The sequence below is a fragment of the Salmo salar genome, unplaced genomic scaffold (assembly GCF_965601325.2).
Source record: "Salmo salar unplaced genomic scaffold, fSalSal1 ptg000136l, whole genome shotgun sequence".
Classification (NCBI taxonomy): domain Eukaryota; kingdom Metazoa; phylum Chordata; class Actinopteri; order Salmoniformes; family Salmonidae; genus Salmo; species Salmo salar.
In genome coordinates this window covers 25,863-46,879 of record NW_027675321.1, presented here as the reverse complement: position 1 = coordinate 46,879, position 21,017 = coordinate 25,863, and positions in this window count along the sequence as shown.

The window sequence follows — 21,017 nt, the reverse complement described above, 5'->3', positions numbered from 1 at the left end:
GGTTTAATACAGTAATAATATATATCTGCCTCACGCTCAGAGAAATCAGTAGTACTGCTAGGTTTAATACAGTAATAATATATATCTGCCTCTCAGAGAAATCAGCAGTACTGCTAGGTTTAACACAGTAATAATATATATCTGCCTCTCAGAGAAATCAGCAGTACTGCTAGGTTTAACACAGTAATAATATATATCTGCCTCACTCTCAGAGAAATCAGTAGTACTGCTAGGTTTAATACAGTAATAATATATATCTGCCTCACTCTCCGAGAAATCAGCAGTACTGCTAGGTTTAATACAGTAATAATATATATCTGCCTCTCAGAGAAATCAGTAGTAATGCTAGGTTTAACACAGTAATAATATATATCTGCCTCTCAGAGAAATCAGTAGTACTGCTAGGTTTAACACAGTAATAATATATATCTGCCTCTCAGAGAAATCAGTAGTACTGCTAGGTTTAATACAGTAATAATATATATCTGCCTCTCAGAGAAATCAGTAGTACTGCTAGGTTTAACACAGTAATAATATATATCTGCCTCTCAGAGAAATCAGTAGTACTGCTAGGTTTAACACAGTAATAATATATATCTGCCTCACTCTCAGAGAAATCAGTAGTACTGCTAGGTTTACTTACAGTAATAATATATATCTGCCTCACTCTCAGAGAAATCAGTAGTACTGCTAGGTTTAACACAGTAATAATATATATCTGTCTCACTCTCAGAGAAATCAGTAGTACTGCTAGGTTTAACACAGTAATAATATATATCTGCCTCACTCTCTGAGAAATCAGTAGTACTGCTAGGTTTAACACAGTAATAATATATATCTGCCTCACTCTCTGAGAAATCAGTAGTACTGCTAGGTTTAACACAGTAATAATATATATCTGCCTCTCAGAGAAATCAGTAGTACTGCTAGGTTTAACAAAGTAATAATATATATCTGCCTCTCAGAGAAATCAGTAGTACTGCTAGGTTTTACACAGTAATAATATCTATCTGTCTCACTCTCAGAGAAATCAGTAGTACTGCTAGGTTTAACACAGTAATAATATATATCTGCCTCACTCTCTGAGAAATCAGTAGTACTGCTAGGTTTAACACAGTAATAATATATATCTGCCTCACTCTCTGAGAAATCAGTAGTACTGCTAGGTTTAACACAGTAATAATATATATCTGCCTCACTCTCAGAGAAATCAGTAGTACTGCTAGGTTTAACAAAGTAATAATATATATCTGCCTCTCAGAGAAATCAGTAGTACTGCTAGGTTTAACAAAGTAATAATATATATCTGCCTCTCAGAGAAATCAGTAGTACTGCTAGGTTTTACACAGTAATAATATATATCTGTCTCACTCTCAGAGAAATCAGTAGTACTGCTAGGTTTAACACAGTAATAATATATATCTGCCTCACTCTCCGAGAAATCAGTATTACTGCTAGGTTTAATACAGTAATAATATATATCTGCCTCTCAGAGAAATCAGTAGTACTGCTAGGTTTAACACAGTAATAATATATATCTGCCTCACTCTCAGAGAAATCAGTAGTACTGCTAGGTTTAATACAGTAATAATATATATCTGCCTCACTCTCAGAGAAATCAGTAGTACTGCTAGGTTTAATACAGTAATAATATATATCTGCCTCACTCTCAGAGAAATCAGTAGTACTGCTAGGTTTAATACAGTAATAATATATATCTGCCTCTCAGAGAAATCAGCAGTACTGCTAGGTTTAACACAGTAATAATATATATCTGCCTCTCAGAGAAATCAGCAGTACTGCTAGGTTTAACACAGTAATAATATATATCTGCCTCACTCTCAGAGAAATCAGTAGTACTGCTAGGTTTAATACAGTAATAATATATATCTGCCTCACTCTCCGAGAAATCAGCAGTACTGCTAGGTTTAATACAGTAATAATATATATCTGCCTCTCAGAGAAATCAGTAGTAATGCTAGGTTTAACACAGTAATAATATATATCTGCCTCTCAGAGAAATCAGTAGTACTGCTAGGTTTAACACAGTAATAATATATATCTGCCTCTCAGAGAAATCAGTAGTACTGCTAGGTTTAATACAGTAATAATATATATCTGCCTCTCAGAGAAATCAGTAGTACTGCTAGGTTTAATACAGTAATAATATATATCTGCCTCACTCGCAGAGAAATCAGTAGTACTGCTAGGTTTAATACAGTAGTAATATATATCTGCCTCACTCTCAGAGAAATCAGCAGTACTGCTAGGTTTAAAACAGTAATAATATATATCTGCCTCTCAGAGAAATCAGTAGTACTGCTAGGTTTAATACAGTAATAATATATATCTGCCTCTCAGAGAAATCAGTAGTACTGCTAGGTTTAACACAGTAATAATATATATCTGCCTCACTCTCAGAGAAATCAGTAGTACTGCTAGGTTTAATACAGTAATAATATATATCTGCCTCACTCTCAGAGAAATCAGTAGTACTGCTAGGTTTAATACAGTAATAATATATATCTGCCTCACTCTCAGAGAAATCAGTAGTACTGCTAGGTTTAATACAGTAATAATATATATCTGCCTCTCAGAGAAATCAGCAGTACTGCTAGGTTTAACACAGTAATAATATATATCTGCCTCACTCTCAGAGAAATCAGTAGTACTGCTAGGTTTAATACAGTAATAATATATATCTGCCTCACTCTCAGAGAAATCAGCAGTACTGCTAGGTTTAAAACAGTAATAATATATATCTGCCTCTCAGAGAAATCAGTAGTAATGCTAGGTTTAACACAGTAATAATATATATCTGCCTCTCAGAGAAATCAGTAGTACTGCTAGGTTTAACACAGTAATAATATATATCTGCCTCTCAGAGAAATCAGTAGTACTGCTAGGTTTAATACAGTAATAATATATATCTGCCTCTCAGAGAAATCAGTAGTACTGCTAGGTTTAATACAGTAATAATATATATCTGCCTCACTCGCAGAGAAATCAGTAGTACTGCTAGGTTTAATACAGTAATAATATATATCTGCCTCACTCTCAGAGAAATCAGCAGTACTGCTAGGTTTAAAACAGTAATAATATATATCTGCCTCTCAGAGAAATCAGTAGTAATGCTAGGTTTAACACAGTAATAATATATATCTGCCTCTCAGAGAAATCAGTAGTACTGCTAGGTTTAACACAGTAATAATATATATCTGCCTCTCAGAGAAATCAGTAGTACTGCTAGGTTTAATACAGTAATAATATATATCTGCCTCTCAGAGAAATCAGTAGTACTGCTAGGTTTAATACAGTAATAATATATATCTGCCTCTCAGAGAAATCAGTAGTACTGCTAGGTTTAATACAGTAATAATATATATCTGCCTCACTCGCAGAGAAATCAGTAGTACTGCTAGGTTTAATACAGTAATAATATATATCTGTCTCACTCTCAGAGAAATCAGTAGTACTGCTAGGTTTAACACAGTAATAATATATATCTGCCTCTCAGAGAAATCAGTAGTACTGCTAGGTTTTACACAGTAATAATATATATCTCCCTCACTCTCAGAGAAATCAGTAGTACTGCTAGGTTTTACACAGTAATAATATATATCTGCCTCTCAGAGAAATCAGTAGTAATGCTAGGTTTAACACAGTAATAATATATATCTGCCTCTCAGAGAAATCAGTAGTACTGCTAGGTTTAACACAGTAATAATATATATCTGCCTCTCAGAGAAATCAGTAGTACTGCTAGGTTTAATACAGTAATAATATATATCTGCCTCTCAGAGAAATCAGTAGTACTGCTAGGTTTAATACAGTAATAATATATATCTTGCTCACTCGCAGAGAAATCAGTAGTACTGCTAGGTTTAATACAGTAATAATATATATCTGCCTCACTCTCAGAGAAATCAGCAGTACTGCTAGGTTTAAAACAGTAATAATATATATCTGCCTCTCAGAGAAATCAGTAGTAATGCTAGGTTTAACACAGTAATAATATATATCTGCCTCTCAGAGAAATCAGTAGTACTGCTAGGTTTAACACAGTAATAATATATATCTGCCTCTCAGAGAAATCAGTAGTACTGCTAGGTTTAATACAGTAATAATATATATCTGCCTCTCAGAGAAATCAGTAGTACTGCTAGGTTTAATACAGTAATAATATATATCTGCCTCTCAGAGAAATCAGTAGTACTGCTAGGTTTAATACAGTAATAATATATATCTGCCTCACTCGCAGAGAAATCAGTAGTACTGCTAGGTTTAATACAGTAATAATATATATCTGCCTCACTCTCAGAGAAATCAGTAGTACTGCTAGGTTTAACACAGTAATAATATATATCTGCCTCTCAGAGAAATCAGTAGTACTGCTAGGTTTTACACAGTAATAATATATATCTCCCTCACTCTCAGAGAAATCAGTAGTACTGCTAGGTTTTACACAGTAATAATATATATCTGCCTCTCAGAGAAATCAGTAGTACTGCTAGGTTTAACACAGTAATAATATATATCTGCCTCTCAGAGAAATCAGTAGTACAGCTAGGTTTAACACAGTAATAATATATATCTGTCTCACTCTCAGAGATCAGGCTATACGGAGTACCAGTACTGAGTCAATATGCAGGGGTACCAGGTAGTTGAGGTAATAATGAGACTATAAGGAGTACCAGTACTGAGTCAATGTGCAGGGGTACCAGGTAGTTGAGGTAATAATGAGACTATAAGGAGTACCAGTACTGAGTCAATGTGCAGGGGTACCAGGTAGTTGAGGTAATAATGAGACTACAAGGAGTACCAGTACTGAGTCAATGTGCAGGGGTACCAGGTAGTTGAGGTAATAATGAGACTATAAGGAGTACCAGTACTGAGTCAATGTGCAGGGGTACCAGGTAGTTGAGGTAATAATGAGGCTATAAGGAGTACCAGTACTGAGTCAATGTGCAGGGGTACCAGGTAGTTGAGGTAATAATGAGACTATAAGGAGTACCAGTACTGAGTCAATGTGCAGGGGTACCAGGTAGTTGAGGTAATAATGAGGCTGTAAGGAGTACCAGTACTGAGTCAATGTGCAGGGGTACCAGGTAGTTGAGGTAATAATGAGACTATAAGGAGTACCAGTACTGAGTCAATGTGCAGGGGTACCAGGTAGTTGAGGTAATAATGAGACTATAAGGAGTACCAGTACTGAGTCAATGTGCAGGGGTACCAGGTAGTTTAGGTAATAATGACGCTACAAGGAGTACCAGTACTGAGTCAATGTGCAGGGGTACCAGGTAGTTGAGGTAATAATGAGACTATAAGGAGTACCAGTACTGAGTCAATGTGCAGGGGTACCAGGTAGTTGAGGTAATAATGAGACTATAAGGAGTACCAGTACTGAGTCAATGTGCAGGGTACCAGGTAGTTGAGGTAATAATGAGACTATAAGGAGTACCAGTACTGAGTCAATGTGCAGGGGTACCAGGTAGTTGAGGTAATAATGAGACTATAAGGAGTACCAGTACTGAGTCAATGTGCAGGGGTACCAGGTAGTTTAGGTAATAATGACGCTACAAGGAGTACCAGTACTGAGTCAATGTGCAGGGGTACCAGGTAGTTGAGGTAATAATGAGACTATAAGGAGTACCAGTACTGAGTCAATGTGCAGGGGTACCAGGTAGTTGAGGTAATAATGAGACTATAAGGAGTACCAGTACTGAGTCAATGTGCAGGGGTACCAGGTAGTTGAGGTAATAATGAGACTATAAGGAGTACCAGTACTGAGTCAATGTGCAGGGGTACCAGGTAGTTTAGGTAATTGAGGTAATATGTACATGTAGGTAGGGATAAAAGTGACTAGGCAATCAGGATAGAGATTATATCTCCTCATCCAGGGAGTGCACACACACACACACACACACACACACACACACACACACACACACACACACACACACACACACACACACACACACACACACACACGTGGAGGGAACGTTGTGTTTGTTTAATATTGTTTTAGCACTATGAAAATGGACTAAAGTATTAGCCTAATGATTATGAAAACAACCAAAAGAAATGTGAAAATGGGAGAGGAGAAATGACTAGAGACAGTGTTGTTTAACTCACTGACCATGACCCATGAGTTCTTCTTACCTTTGTTCAGTAGAAAAGTCTCCCTCTCTAAACATTATAGGACGATCCATAGACCGGTCACTCTTCATGGACACACAGCTGGGTACAGGGGAGGCTGGTCTCTCCGGCTTGATTGGTCTTCAGCACAACAGAGACAAACATTACATCTCTCATCTACTCTGATCTCAGATGGGAAACATAAGAAGAGTTCCAACATGCAACATATCACTTTACAGAAATGTTCGGAAATTTGCCTTTATGGTTTAAAGAAATTATGGAAGAGATTGGTGTGTTATTTCACTATCTAATCATGGCATGGCGTTGTTCAGTGACAGACATGTATTTCTTTAAAATCTATCACTTGATGGTTTCATTTCAGAGAGAGAAATAATGTTTTTTTGCTAAATGCTATATATCTGCCTCACTCTCAGAGAAATCAGTAGTACTGCTAGGTTTAACACAGTAATAATACATATCTGCCTCTCAGAGAAATCAGTAGTACTGCTAGGTTTAATACAGTAATAATATATATCTGCCTCACTCTCAGGGAAATCAGTAGTACTGCTAGGTTTAATACAGTAATAATATATATCTGCCTCTCAGAGAAATCAGTAGTACTGCTAGGTTTAATACAGTAATAATATATATCTGCCTCTCAGTGAAATCAGTAGTACTGCTAGGTTTAACACAGTAATAATATATATCTGCCTCTAAGAGAAATCAGTAGTACTGCTAGGTTTAATACAGTAATAATATATATCTGCCTCACTCTCAGAGAAATCAGTAGTACTGCTAGGTTTAATACAGTAATAATATATATCTGCCTCACTCTCAGAGAAATCAGTAGTACTGCTAGGTTTAATACAGTAATAATATATATCTGCCTCACTCTCAGGGAAATCAGTAGTACTGCTAGGTTTAACACAGTAATAATATATATCTGCCTCTCAGAGAAATCAGTAGTACTGCTAGGTTTAACACAGTAATAATATATATCTGCCTCTCAGTGAAATCAGTAGTACTGCTAGGTTTAACACAGTAATAATATATATCTGCCTCACTCTCAGAGAAATCAGTAGTACTGCTAGGTTTAACACAGTAATAGTATATTTCTGTCTCACTCTCAGAGATCAGGCTATACGGAGTACCAGTACTGAGTCAATGTGCAGGGGTACCAGGTAGTTGAGGTAATAATGAGACTATAAGGAGTACCAGTACTGAGTCAATGTGCAGGGGTACCAGGTAGTTGAGGTAATAATGAGACTATAAGGAGTACCAGTACTGAGTCAATGTGCAGGGGTACCAGGTAGTTGAGGTAATAATGAGACTATAAGGAGTACCAGTACTGAGTCAATGTGCAGGGGTACCAGGTAATTGAGGTAATATGTATATGTAGGTAAGGATAAAAGTGACTAGGCAATCAGGATAGAGATTATATCTCTTCATCCAGGGAGAGCACACACACACACACACACACACACACACACACACACACACACACACACACACACACACACACACACACACACACACACACACACACACACACACACACACACACACACACACACACACACACACAAACAGGGAGGGAATGTTGTGTTTGTTTAATATTGTTTAAAGACTATGAAAATTGAAAAAATAAATGTGAAAATGGGAGAGGAGAAATGACTAGAGACAGTGTTGTTTAACTCACTGACCATGACCCATGAGTTCTTCTTACCTTTGTTCAGTAGAAAAGTCTCCCTCTCTAAAGGATATAGGAAGATTCATAGACAGGTCACTCTTCATGGACACACAGCTGGGAACAGGGGAGGCTGGTCTCTCCTGCTTGATTGGACTTCAACACAACAGAGACAAACATTACATCTCTCATCTACTCTGATCTCAGATGGGAAACATAAGAAGAGTTCCAAAACGCAACATATCACTTTACAGAAATGAGCTTTTATTGTTTAAAGAAATTATGTATTAATTATTACATCTCTCACAGACAAGGATTTGTTTAAAATCTATCACTTGATGGTTTCATTTCAGAGACAGAAATCATGTTTTTTTATGCAAAATGCTATATATCTGCCTCACTCTCAAATGTGACCGACCGGCTCAATTTGGTAATTAACTAAATAACTACATATATAGTGTTTTTGGTTTATGTCAGTTTAATTGTTTGTTATGGTATAAGTTGTTATTTTATGATTGTAAGTGATAAAATTAACTAGTAATTCTCAGTAATTACTACTTTAGTAAGGAATAACACATTTTTTCAGCACTACTGCAGTTGCTAAATAATTCCAATAGATGGGAACATAAGACCACAATGACATTTCAGAATATTAGTTTAGTTTTCTCCCTGGATACACCACCACTCCCCACACTTCCTGCAGAACCCCTGCAGTACCTCCGCAGACCCTGGATTGAGAACCCCTGATTTAGCAGATGCTCTTATCCAGAGAGATGTACAGTAAGTGCATTCACCTTAAGATAGCTAATTATTTAGGAAATAAACTTAATAAATTATTCATAAAATTGTTATCTCACCTCTTAGCTTTGGTGTCATGTCCCCCAGAGAGATTCATTTTAGAGGCAGGGCCCCCCTCCTCTCTCTCCCCAGAGAGACTCATTTTAGAGCACTGACCCCTGTAAACAGAGATCCAGCATGTTGATTGTGGTCAACACAGTGACAACTAAACAGAGATCCAGCATGTTGGTTGTGGTTAACACAGTGACAACTAAACAGAGATCCAGCATGTTGGTTGTGGTTAACACAGGGACAACTAAACAGAGATCCAGCATGTTGGTTGTGGTTAACACAGTAACAACTAAACAGAGATCCAGCATGTTGGTTGTGGTTAACACAGTGACAACTAAACAGAGATCCAGCATGTTGGTTGTGGTTAACACAGGGACAACTAAACAGAGATCCAGCATGTTGGTTGTGGTTAACACAGTAACAACTAAACAGAGATCCAGCGTGTTGGTTGTAGTTAACACAGTGACAACTAAACAGAGATCCAGCATGTTGGTTGTGGTTAACACAGTGACAACTAAACAGAGATCCAGCAGGTTGATTGTGGTTAACACAGTGACAACTAAACAGAGATCCAACATGTTGGTTGTGGTCAACACAGTAACAACTAAACAGAGATCCAGCATGTTGGTTGTGGTTAACACAGTGACAACTAAACAGAGATCCAGCATGTTGGTTGTGGTTAACACAGTGACAACTAAACAGAGATCCAGCATGTTGGTTGTGGTCAACACAGTAACAACTAAACAGAGATCCAGCATGTTGGTTGTGGTCAACACAGTGACAACTAAACAGAGATCCAGCGTGTTGGTTGTAGTTAACACAGTGACAACTAAACAGAGATCCAGCATGTTGGTTGTGGTTAACACAGTGACAACTAAACAGAGATCCAGCATGTTGGTTGTGGTTAACACAGTGACAACTAAACAGAGATCCAGCATGTTGGTTGTGGTTAACACAGTGACAACTAAACAGAGATCCAGCATGTTGGTTGTGGTTAACACAGTGACAACTAATTATTGACTGTCAATTGTTCTCATGTATTCATTATCTCTTAGAGAAATAAAACATTTACTAACAGACATAGAAACAGTCAGGTGATTTAAAGCATCACATGAACATGTTGTTGTGACATTTCATCTCCATGGTAACTGTCAATAATAATAATAATAAGTCACTGTTTGTTAAGGTAGTTATAGACAGAACAACAACAATAACAATAACAATAATAATAATAATAATAAGTCACTGTTTGTTAAGGTAGTTATAGACAGAACAACAACAATAATAATAATAATAATAATAATAATAATAATAATAATAAGTCACTGTTTGTTAAGGTAGTTATAGACAGAACAGCAACAATAACAATAATAATAATAATAATAATAATAATAAGTCACTGTTTGTTAAGGTAGTCATAGACAGTACAGCAACAATAATAATAATAATAATAATAATAATAAGTCACTGTTTGTTAAGGTAGTTATAGATAGAACAATAACAATAATAATAATAATAATAATAATAATAATAATAATAAGTCACTGTTTGTTAAGGTAGTTATAGACAGAACAACAACAATAATAATAATAATAATAATAATAATAATAAGTCACTGTTTGTTAAGGTAGTTATAGACAGTACAGCAACACAAGGCCATGTCTCACACGTATTTGTATTCACTAACAGTAGGCTATTTATTGTCTTTCAATCTGTTCTTTTCTAAACATATCTGAGAATATAGACAGAAGGGCTAAAACGGGCATGATTGATCCAAGGAGGAAATTGTTGAACCATTCAGAAAGGTTTTTTGCATCAAGTGAGAGATTTTATATTATTTAAAGTAGACTAGGTTATAATGTATAATAGCAGTTTGTTAGTGATATGCAGATCAAGGTCTATACCTCGGCTATAGCCTACATATCATAGATGACCAGTCTAAACCTGTTCAGATCAACATAATGTTATAGTCCTACCAGTAGCAGGACAGAGAATGTACTGTATATAACCTACATATCATAGATGACCAGTCTAAACCTGTTCAGATCAACATAATGTTATAGTCCTACCAGTAGCAGGACAGAGAATGTACTGTATATAACCTACATATCATAGATGACCAGTCTAAACCTGTTCAGATCAACATAATGTTATAGTCCTACCAGTAGCAGGACAGAGAATGTACTGTATATAACCTACATATCATAGATGACCAGTCTAAACCTGTTCAGATCAACATAATGTTATAGTCCTACCAGTAGCAGGACAGAGAATGTACTGTATATAACCTACATATCATAGATGACCAGTCTAAACCTGTTCAGATCAACATAATGTTATAGTCCTACCAGTAGCAGGACAGAGAATGTACTGTATATAACCTACATATCATAGATGACCAGCCTAAACCTGTTCAGATCAGTTCACAGAGAACATCAGGTTTGTCGGCATGATAAGTGATCATAGCCTTATAATAGTTTGTAGGTAGTCTAGACCAACAGTACGAGAGTCTGCCCGTCTTTCCTACATACCAACACATTTATTCAATGTTACCGAGAAATATGTGCCACAGTTTCAACAGCCATTTTTGTAACTACGTAGACAACACACTTCCTTTCACGTTCATATGAGGAAATCACAAAACTTCTCACAGTCACTGGTGCAGCCGCCTGTTTTCTTGCAGATGAAGTAGCTTTCACAGGCAACTCATTCAACCAGCCTAAACAACAGTAAATACAAGATGTCAAATGGTCAAAAGTGAATCTCAATAGAGCCATCTACATTAGAAAGGGGTATATTTCTGCAGATGTTGGATCTTAATTTGAGCCAGTTTGCTACACCAGGAAAATAATCCTGCAGAAACAGGACATTTGAATTATTGTGTGGATTATAATTAATGAACAGTTTTAAAATGGGAAAGTGGAATTTATCATCTTCAGAAACCTTTTCTAAAGTTTAATTACACTCAAATACACTACAAGTTTAGTTTTTCTGCAACAGGGTGATCAAATTAAGATCCTACATCTGTACAGAGTTTATGTCTTTATCTGAAAAGGGCAGTTTGAGTTATTAGCAATAACATTGCAACTGTCAGCTGATATAAACCTCTGTGATTGGATGTTATAGACCCCCATACATATCCCCATGTACAATTATGTGTACAGATGTAGGATCTTAATTTGATCACCCCCCACTGCAGAAGAACTTTCCAGCAATGCAGGAAATATATAACTTGTAGTGTATTTGAGGTTTAAAAAGGCTTCTGAAGTTTGTAATTTCCACATAGAAATTTCAGACTTGAGTTTTCTGTCTCAGTAGTAGTAGACTGTTAGGAGTGTTTTACTGTCATTCACTATACTAACATTACATTTAATTTATCTACACACTTTACAATAATCCCTGGCAGGATTCTCACCTTGAAACTTCATTGCGATTTTTTTCTGTTCTGTTCTGTATATTCTGATGGGTGAGGCCTGAGCTGGAATGTGAAGCTAACTGAAGCTGTCTAGCTTTAGAAAACCAGTATATCAAGCCTGTATCATAGTATACCCCTCAGGCTACGTTCAGGTTTCAGCAAGAGGCAGGTATCAACATGCCGAGTCGTAGGCAACAACCTGGGTCGTATTCATTAGTTTACTCCACAGCCAACAGTTTTAAGATGTTAAATAAAACATAAACCGTTTACTCTAAACGCTGTACAATGTGACCTAAACGGTTTCTGTTGCCAAACGTTTTGCTTTTAGATTGTAGATAATGTAGGAGCAATCACCCTGGGGCACACAGATGGGCACAGAACGAATTCACCCCACGCATCTAAATTATATCCAAAACATTTTAAGGAGAGTAGGACTATTATAACACTGTCCACCAAAAATATAATTAACTATATGAATACACATAACAATATCATCAACTATATTAATACACATAACAATATCATCAACTATATTAATACACATAACAATATCATCAACTATATTAATACACACAACAATATCATTAACTATATTAATACACATAACAATATCAACTATATTAATACACACAACAATATCATCAACTATATTAATACACATAACAATATCATCAACTATATGAATACACATAACAATATCATCAACTATATTAATACACATAACAATATCATCAACTATATGAATACACATAACAATATCATCAACTATATTAATACACACAACAATACCATCAACTATATGAATACACACAACAATATCATCAACTATATTAATACACATAACAATATCATCAACTATATTAATACACATAACAATACCATCAACTATATGAATACACACAACAATATCATCAACTATATTAATACACATAACAATATCATCAACTATATGAATACACACAACAATATCATCAACTATATTAATACACATAACAATATCATCAACTATATTAATACACATAACAATATCATCAACTATATTAATACACACAACAATATCATCAACTATATGAATACACATAACAATATCATAAACTATATTAATACACATAACAATATCATCAACTATATTAATACACACAACAATATCATCAACTATATGAATACACATAACAATACCATCGACTATATTAATACACACAACAATATCATCAACTATATTAATACACATAACAATCGTCGTCTTACCTTTTATCTCTCAATAGAAACAGAGTCTGAATGATCATTCGGTCGTTGAAAGTTACTTTCGTTTGCTCTGCTCATTTACATATCAGGTTCTACCTGTTCTCTCTCCGAGTCCCTCTCTCTTTACAGCTCTTACAATGTGCCTTGGCAAACATTCTACAACTGTCTGGAAGTCTATTGGAGGGATGGTGGTGTTCTATTGTGTTGAGACCTGGTGACTGAGACGGCCGTGGCATATTGTGAAACATCAGCAAGTGCAGCAGTCTTCATTACTGAAGCTCCTGCCAATCATGCCCCAACAATCACCAATCACTAAGCTCTTCCCGAGCATGGTCGCAGTCTCTGCTGGTTGCAGTTCTTCTCACCCCAGGGGTAGCAGCTCCTCTCTCTCCCCAGGGGTAGCAGCTCCACTCTCCCCAGGGGTAGCAGCTCCTATCTCCCCAGGGGTAGCAGCTCCTCTCTCCCCAGGGGTAGCAGCTCCTCTCTCCCCAGGTGTAGCAGCTTCTCTCTCCCCTAGGATGTGAAGACATTGGTGGCTTAGCTCATAGCCAGTAGGGGGGTCCGGGACGGAATTTCAACTGCTAAAACCATGAATACAACACCAGTGTATTGCCAAAAATGACTCAACAACTTCAAACATAGACTCTGACCTGTCCAATGAGCCAAACTGATTAAAGTCTCTCTCTCTCTCTCTCTCTCTCTCTCTCTCTCTCTCTCTCTCTCTCTCTCTCTCTCTCTCTCTCTCTCTCTCTCTCTCTCTCTCTCTCACACACATATCCTATTCTTCTGTTGCTGTCTCTGTGTCTTGTCTGGTGTCTCTCCATCATATCCTATTCTTCTGTTGCTGTCTCTGTGTCTTGTCTGGTGTCTCTCTCCATCACCAGAATAATTGGTGAGGGTTAGGCCTACTGCAATACAACATTCAAAACATGAAAACACAACTACATAACTAGCCTGTTCAACCTCTCTTTCGTATCGTCTGAGATCGCTAAAGACTGGAAAGCTGCCGCGGTCATCCCCCTCTTCAAAGGGGGTGACACTCTAGACCCTAACTGTTAAAGACCTATATCTATCCTGCCCTGCCTTTCTAAAGTCTTCGAAAGCCAAGTTAATAAACAGATCACCGACCATCTCGAATCCCACCGTACCTTCTCCGCTATGCAATCTGGTTTCAGAGCTGACCATGGGTGCACCTCAGCCACGCTCAAGGTCCTCAACGATATCATAACCGCCATTGATAAAAGAAAATACTGTGCAGCCGTCTTCATCGACCTGGCCAAGGCTTTCGACTCTGTCAATCACCGTATTCTTATCAGCAGACTCAACAGCCTTGGTTTCTCAAATGATTGCCTCGCCTGGTTCACCAACTACTTCTCAGATAGAGTTCAGTGTGTCAAATCGGAGGGCCTGTTGTCCGGACCTCTGGCAGTCTCTATGGGGGTGCCACAGGGTTCAATTCTCGGGCCAACTCTTTTCTCTATATACATCAATGATGTCGCTCTTGCTGCCGGTGAGTCTCTGATCCACCTCTACGCAGACGACACCATTCTGTATACATCTGGCCCTTCTTTGGACACTGTGTTAACAAACCTCCAAACGACCTTCAATGCCATACAACTCTGCAACAAAGCATCCTTCACTCATGCTGCCAAACATACCCTTGTAAAACTGACTATCCTACCGATCCTTGACTTCGGTGATGTCATTTACAAAATATCCTCCAACACTCTACTCAGAAAATTTGATGTAGTCTATCACAGTGCCATCCGTTTTGTCACCAAAGCCCGATATACTACCCATCACTGCGACCTGTATGCTCTCGTTGGCTGGCCCTCGCTTCATATTCGTCGCCAAACCCACTGGCTCCAGGTCCTTTGCTAGGTAAAGCCACGCCTTATCTCAGCTCACTGGTCACAATAGCAGCACCCACCCGTAGCATGCGCTCCAGCAGGTATATTTCACTGGTCACGTCCAAAGCCAATTCCTCCTTTGGCCGCCTTTCCTTCCAGTTCCCTGCTGCCAATGACTGGAACGAACTGCAAAAATCACTGAAGCTGGAGACTCACATCTCCCTCACTAACTTTAAGCATCAGCTGTCAGAGCAGCTTACCGATCATTGCACCTGTACATAGCCCATCTGTAAATTGCCCAACCAACTGCCTCATCCCCATTTTGTTTTTTTTGTTATCCTTTGCACCCCAGTATCTCTACTTGCACATTCATCTTCTGCACATCTATCACTCCAGTGTTTAATTGCTAAATTGTAATTATTTCTCCACTCTGGCCTATTTATTGCCTTACCTCCCTAATCTTACTACATTTGCACACACTGTATATAGACTTTTCTATTGTATTATTGACTGTACGTTTGTTAATTGTCATAAACTTCATCGTCTGAAGAGGAAAAATCATCGGACCAATATGCAGCGGGTATATTGCTCATCTTCATATTTATTGAAGGTAAACACACTCAAACAAAATAACGACGATAACAGTCCAGTAAGGTGCACAGACTAAACCGGAAACAACCACCCACAAACACAAGTGAAAACGAACACACTAAATATGGCCTCCAATTAGAGACAACAACCACCAGCTGCCTCTAATTGGAGGTCATTGAAAAAATACAACATAGAAAGAGAAACCTAGAATAAACATAGAAATAGAAAATATAGAACATACATCAAAACCCCGAAACACACAAAACAAACACCCCCCCTGCCACGCCCAGACCAAACTACAATAACAAATAACCCCTTTTACTGGTCAGGACGTGACATTTATCCCATGTGTAACTCTGTGTTGTTTGTGTCACACTGCTTTGCTTTATCTTGGCCAGGTCGCAGTTGTAAATGAGAACTTGTTCTCAACTGGCCACCTGGTTAAGTAAAGGTACATAAAATAAGAAATAACACAGAACTCTCAACTAGTTCCATCAAACAGAAAAACAACAAGAAAGCTGGATAAACACATTCAGATTTCTAGATATTACACTTTTCTTTTGTGTTTTAGGGGTCATAGGTCAGATCAGTGGTCATGGTTGATATGCATGGACTAAAAAACAAACTTGAAACCATTTTTCTCAGATTCACTGTGTGTGTAGACTGCTCCTTGTCTTTTCTAGGGCAGTAGTTCAGGTGGCTGTTTGTGTAGACTGCTCCTTGTCTTTTCTAGGGCAGTAGTTCAGGTGGCTGTTTGTGTAGACTGCTCCTTGTCTTTTCTAGGGCAGTAGTTCAGGTGGCTGTTTGTGTAGACTGCTCCTTGTCTTTTCTAGGGCAGTAGTTCAGGTGGCTGTGTGTGTAGACTGCTCCTTGTCTTTTCTAGGGCAGTAGTTCAGGTGGCTGTGTGTGTAGACTGCTCCTTGTCTTTTCTAGGGCAGTAGTTCAGGTGGCTGTTTGTGTAGACTGCTCCTTGTCTTTTCTAGGGCAGTAGTTCAGGTGGCTGTTTGTGTAGACTGCTCCTTGTCTTTTCTAGGGCAGTAGTTCAGGTGGCTGTGTGTGTAGACTGCTCCTTGTCTTTTCTAGGGCAGTAGTTCAGGTGGCTGTGTGTGTAGACTGCTCCTTGTCTTTTCTAGGGCAGTAGTTCAGGTGGCTGTTTGTGTAGACTGCTCCTTGTCTTTTCTAGGGCAGTAGTTCAGGTGGCTGTTTGTGTAGACTGCTCCTTGTCTTTTCTAGGGCAGTAGTTCAGATGGCTGTGTGTGTAGACTGCTCCTTGTCTTTTCTAGGGCAGTAGTTCAGGTGGCTGTTTGTGTAGACTGCTCCTTGTCTTTTCTAGGGCAGTAGTTCAGGTGGCTGTTTGTGTAGACTGCTCCTTGTCTTTTCTAGGGCAGTAGTTTAGGTGGCCTGTTTGTGTAGACTGCTCCTTGTCTTTTCTAGGGCAGTAGTTCAGGTGGCTGTTTGTGTAGACTGCTCCTTGTCTTTTCTAGGGCAGTAGTTCAGGTGGCTGTTTGTGTAGACTGCTCCTTGTCTTTTCTAGGGCAGTAGTTCAGGTGGCTGTTTGTGTAGACTGCTCCTTGTCTTTTCTAGGGCAGTAGTTCAGGTGGCTGTGTGTGTAGACTGCTCCTTGTCTTTTCTAGGGCAGTAGTTCAGGTGGCTGTTTGTGTAGACTGCTCCTTGTCTTTTCTAGGGCAGTAGTTCAGATGGCTGTGTGTGTAGACTGCTCCTTGTCTTTTCTAGGGCAGTAGTTCAGGTGGCTGTTTGTGTAGACTGCTCCTTGTCTTTGTAGGGCAGTAGTTCAGGTGGCTGTTTGTGTAGACTGCTCCTTGTCTTTTCTAGGGCAGTAGTTCAGGTGGCTGTGTGTGTAGACTGCTCCTTGTCTTTTCTAGGGCAGTAGTTCAGGTGGCTGTGTGTGTAGACTGCTCCTTGTCTTTTCTAGGGCAGTAGTTCAGGTGGCTGTTTGTGTAGACTGCTCCTTGTCTTTTCTAGGGCAGTAGTTCAGGTGGCTGTTTGTGTAGACTGCTCCTTGTCTTTTCTAGGGCAGTAGTTCAGGTGGCTGTGTGTGTAGATGCTGTATGTCTTTGTAGGACAGTAGTCCAGGTGGCTGTTTGTGTAGATGCTGTTTGTCTTTGTAGGACAGTAGTTCAGGTGGCTGTTTGTGTAGATGCTGTTTGTCTTTGTAGGACAGTAGTTCAGGTGGCTGTTTGTGTAGATGCTGTTTGTCTTTGTAGGACAGTAGTTAAGGTGGCTAACTTTGCTCTTAGTCTGCCTCCTGTCTCTCCTATCACCATGGGTACACCTTCCTGAAAACAATGACTCCATACTTTGCTGAAACCTGTTCTGCCAGTTTATGTCCTTAAAGACTAGAATGTTCCAATGTGGTTACCCAAAAAGATGACAAGATAGTTCACACATTCATCATCCAGGGTTACTATCAAACAGATATGTTACATTTCTGGTTCGTCCATAACTTGTTTCCTGCTTGTAGCAGGCCGTGTTAACAGGAATCCTTTTCTCTAACTAGAAGTCATGTGATTTAATGAGAATATTTTTCTGCAGTGAGAATGTAATGCAAGTCAAGCTGTCCTTGGATGAATGTCTACAAGATTTATAACCAGCATTGTTAAATTAACTGTTGTAATTTAAAAAAATCAATGCTGTCATTTTCTTTATGTTGGCTAGCTTTTTATAATGTTTTATTGTCACAGACACCAGATAGATGCAGAGAAATGTGTTGTTTTACAGGGTCAGCCATACGGCGCCCCTGGAGCAAATTAGGTGTAAGTGCCTTGCTTAAGGGCACCAACAGATTTTTACCTTCACGGCTCAGGTATTCAAACCAGCAACATATCAGTTACTGACCCACCACTCTAACCACTAGTCTATCTGACCATACCAGTTACTGACCCACCACTCTAACCACTAGTCTATCTGACCATACCAGTTACTGACCCACCACTCTAACCACTAGTCTATCTGACCATACCAGTTACTGACCCACCACTCTAACCACTAGTCTATCTGACCATACCAGTTACTGACCCACCACTCTAACCACTAGTCTATCTGACTATACCAGTTACTGACCCACCACTCTAACCACTAGTCTATCTGACCATACCAGTTACTGACCCACCACTCTAACCACTAGTCTATCTGACCATACCAGTTACTGACCCACCACTCTAACCACTAGTCTATCTGACCATACCAGTTACTGACCCACCACTCTAACCACTAGTCTATCTGACCATACCAGTTACTGACCCACCACTCTAACCACTAGTCTATCTGACCATACCAGTTACTGACCCACCACTCTAACCACTAGTCTATCTGACCATACCAGTTACTGACCCACCACTCTAACCACTAGTCTATCTGACCATACCAGTTACTGACCCACCACTCTAACCACTAGTCTATCTGACCATACCAGTTACTGACCCACCACTCTAACCACTAGTCTATCTGACCATACCAGTTACTGACCCACCACTCTAACCACTAGTCTATCTGACCATACCAGTTACTGACCCACCACTCTAACCACTAGTCTATCTGACTATACCAGGTACTGACCCACCACTCTAACCACTAGTCTATCAGACCATACCAGTTACTGACCCACCACTCTAATCACTAGTCTACTTTGAGCACTTGCACTGGGCCTCCACTGAGTCTCCATGTGTCAAGCAGTACAGAGAAACCCCCTCTAGATGGCAGCAGAGGCTCTTGGATCTACCCTGTCTATCCACCAGTTTAGTGACCTTGTTCCATCAATATGTCCATACTACTTCACAACCCATTTGAGGTCTTGACCAGCAATGTCCCATTGGGCTCAACCAAGCCGAGAGTGAGGTTCTAGAAAGAGGACTGACTTTCATACCAACTCCTAAACAGGTGGACTGACTTTCATACCAACTCCTAAACAGATGGACTGACTTTCATACCAACTCCTAAACAGGTGGACTGACTTTCATACCAACTCCTAAACAGGTGGACTGACTTTCATACCAACTCCTAAACAGGTGGACTGACTTTCATACCAACTCCTAAACAGGTGGACTGACTTTCATACCAACTCCTAAACAGGTGGACTGACTTTCATACCAACTCCTAAACAGGTGGACTGACTTTCATACCAACTCCTAAACAGGTGGACTGACATTCATACCAACTCCTAAACAGGTGGACTGACTTCCATACCGACTCCTAAACAGGTGGACTGACTTTCATACCAACTCCTAAACAGGTGGACTGACTTCCATACCGACTCCTAAACAGGTGGACTGACTTTCATACCGACTCCTAAACAGGTGGACTGACTTTCATACCAACTCCTAAACAGGTGGACTGACTTTCATACCAACTCCTAAACAGGTGGACTGACTTTCATACCAACTCCTAAACAGGTGGACTGACTTTCATACCAACTCCTAAACAGGTGGACTGACTTTCATACCAACTCCTAAACAGGTGGACTGACTTTCATACCAACTCCTAAACAGGTGGACTGACTTTCATACCAACTCCTAAACAGGTGGACTGACTTTCATACCAACTCCTAAACAGGTGGACTGACTTTCATACCAACTCCTAAACAGGTGAACAGACTTTCATACCAACTCCTAAACAGGTGGACTGGGAGGAGCTCCGGAGGGGATCTACACGTCTATCATAGAAGATTGAAGTTATCAGATCATTGTGAATATGAAACAGATTTTCCTCAGATACTATTTCCAAACCCCTCACATTGGGAACCTCAGTTGGAGTCAGAAACTATACAGACTCTGATACGTAGGGATGTGGCTTCCTTTTCACTATTCAGAACCTCACCTTTTTTATCAGCTTAACCTTACAAATGGTTAAAAATCAAGCTCTAGAAATATAGTGATTAAACCAGCAGATAAGGGGGCTCAGATTGTTGTAATGGATAAAGTGAATATCTTCTTGAAGCCAATACACAATAGGATCATGTTAAACACTATGTTCCATTGTCCCACTCAACACAACCAGAAAACACAAAGATTAATCCAGGAGATAAACTGTATGAGGATAAGTACATTACAGATAAACAGATGGTCTGTCTTTTTGGGCCAGATTCTCCAAGGCCTAGGCAGTTTTACTTACTGCCTAAAATACATATCTCCTGAGACGTGGGCGGTTCCCTGCGGCTGACCAATAGTAAATGATTGTGTCTCAGAGACGTCGGCGGTTCCCTGCGGCTGACCAATAGGAAGTGATT